This window comes from Limulus polyphemus, unplaced genomic scaffold (assembly GCF_000517525.1).
Source record: "Limulus polyphemus unplaced genomic scaffold, Limulus_polyphemus-2.1.2 Scaffold11708, whole genome shotgun sequence".
Taxonomy (NCBI): Eukaryota; Metazoa; Arthropoda; class Merostomata; order Xiphosura; family Limulidae; genus Limulus; species Limulus polyphemus.
The window spans coordinates 984-4,067 of NW_013677318.1; positions in this window are offsets into that span (position 1 = coordinate 984).

Consider the following 3,084-nt stretch of genomic DNA (forward strand, 5'->3'; position numbering starts at 1 on the left):
AGATTTCTGACTGGTTTTGGGTTCCCTACCTGAGTTCTAGAGCCGATACCAGTGCTCTATAGTTGTGTCTGTCGTCTGCTGACAACTGTCCAAGTATTTCCAGTGGTTGTCTCTTCCAGCTCGTTGCGAGATATACTGCTTTCTGCTCCTCTGTCCACCCATTCATTTCTCCCAGTAGCTCAAATTGTGCTCTATATGCTTCCCACGGTGCTTTTCCATCGAATTCCTTTGGCTTCATATCTTGGATGTGACTTCTAACAGGGCTGAAATGTCTGCATTAGGGTTTAGCTGCGGGGTCTGGAAGGGGCTTTCCATTGTCAGGTGCTCGTTAAGTCGATGGCTAATGTATCCTCCTTGTGTAAAGACAATAAATCACCATTTAATGTATCTAATTCGCTTTTAAATTTACGAATGTTTTCCATTTGTACCTCTTGCCACTGTTGTTGGCTTTCCTGTAATTGCTGCTGACTCTTCCTGTTTCCTTTCTTGTTCCAGTTGCCACTGCTGTAATTTCTCTTCTTGCTTCTTTTCTTTTTCCTCCAACAACTGCTGTAATTTCTCTTCTTGTTTCTTTTCTTTTTCATCCAACAACTGCTGTAATTTCTCTTCTTGTTTATATTGCTGTTCGAGCTGCCACTGTTGCAGGTTATCTTGCAACTGCTGTAATCTCTCTTCTTGTCTCTTTTCTTGTTTATTCTCTCGTTCTTCTTGTTTCTTTTCTTTTTCCTCTAACAACTGTTGTAATTTCTCTTCTCGTTCTTCTCGTTTCTTTTGCTGTTCTTGTATTGCTGCCATTAAGTCTGCTAGGCTGTAGTTTGATTTGCCACTTCTCGTTTCCATTGTTTTATCCCACTCTCTGACACCAATTTGTTACACCTCCAGTCGTTAGTTAATTTTCCGTAAATTCGTTCCGACGAAACTTTGGTGACACAAGTCTTTTCTTAAATAAAACTGGTTTATTCTTTCTGAATACAACTTGACGATACACTTAGTTTCAACAGTCGCTCTATAACAAACGCTATAACTCGCGTCTCACGAGCTCCGTTCAATTACACACTCTCTGACTGCAGTTCAATTACCCATTACCTACACATTGTCCCGTCACGTTGTGAACATCTTATATATACCAGACTACCTCCAATCTAATAATCTCTCGACAATTCACGAAGGTTTGAGAAAGAAGTGGCGTGATACTAGTCACGTGACCTCGCTAGTGCAACAGTAATTTACCCCTATATACTATCTCCCAAGGTGCATTTATTACCACATCACTGGTCATCTCATTAGCAAATAGAAGAAATACATTTCTTGGGTATTGTTTGACCTCTGTAAGAGTAATACTACTAGAGAACACATTATCACAAATTTAAAAAATATTCTGTACCATTTTCCATGGGAAAGTACAGAAATACCAATGTAGAATAAATTTACATAGAGTGTGACTAGTATAAGAATAAGATTACTGCATTTCAGAACTGGTTATCTGTATGTTACACAAATGCATGTAAATTTAAAAGCTTATCATTATTATTTTGGTGAACATGAAGAATTTATCTTTCTAAACTTAAACTAAAAGAAACAGATTATATGTAGAATTAAAATGATCTTTGATATATATTGCTTTCTACTTTCTCCAGCTACCATGCAATCTTGTAATGAACAAGAAAGTGGCCAATCGAGGTAATACCCAAGCAATATATTTTGTTTTTGTATGAACAAATACTTTGTTTTATTAATTGAGTATTTTGTCTTTGTTGGTTTAGTCATTTCATGCTTGACTTATCCTAAACTATGCTGTTTCATTCAAATCTTAACATTTTTCTGTCTGACATCAGTGTACCTCTAAACTACAGAAGTTTATTTCTCTTGAACATATACAGTAGGAATTATCATTTGACGAAGAATAGAACTGTTATGGCTTCTCATATGCTACAATGAGAATGGTCAGTCACTTTAAAAGTTCTAGTCGCTGTGGATAAATTCGACGTTCCCGTTAAGTGTGAATAAATCTCAAGGGAATATGCCAATCCAACGAAAGGCGACCATACAGCATCCATAAGCAAATACACACACACTATGTTTAGTGTCTTTGATATATGAAGATTATTTGAATTCAGTGTTACATGCTGTGTTCAATCTGTTTAATTACTTTATTCAAATGCAGATAGTTTAGTTAAATTCATTATCATTTCCTGCCTTTACCGATCTAAATTTCTCTTACGAGGAATCAGCTTCACCTGAAAATATCACAAAATTTCAGTAATATTTTTTGTCCAGCGCAAAAGTAAAGTTTTCCGAGATTCAACAGTTGGTATATTGTTTCTAAATTACCAGTGAAGCTAGCCAGTCTTGTACAGAAACCCCAGTATTTCATTATGCCTGTTCTGCATAAAATATTAAAGATTTAATTTTACCACCGTTCCCTCGCCTCTACTTGCTTTTCTGGTCTTATAGTTTATATATTTCTTAATTAAAATATATTGTTACGACAGCGGAAGTCACGCGACACTGGGAGCATGCGCACTGGATTTTCTCGAATGATCATGAAGGCCCAAGTGCATTCGAGACGCTCTTTTTTAATATATAAGCCTGGCGATAAAAACCAGCGCGAGATAATTGAGTCAAGCGAACAGTATGCACCGTAAATAAAGTGTGTGGATCGCTGTGATTTATAGCGTGTGTTACAAAGGTTGTTAAGTTTAAAGTGAATGTGGAAATGCTGTGTATTATTAAAAGTCGTATCGAGAAAGAATAAACTATTTTAATCAAGAAGGGACTTGTATCGCTGAAGTTACTCGGAACAGATTTATACCGGAAATTAACAAACAAGCAGATACGCAACAATAACCATAATCTGTTTGTATTGCGGATACTTATAACTTACGTGTCAAAAGTCAAACATAGTCTGCATTAGTATTGAGAAAAACACCACTTTCCCCTTGAAGAGGTAGAAACGTAGAAAGGATTTGATGTAATAACTCTGTAGCAAGTACTGTTCATATAAAAATAAAGTATTGTTGCGTCAGCGAGTCACATGACCACGTGACGCAACGTTTCTAGAATTATCATGTACTTTGTCGAATG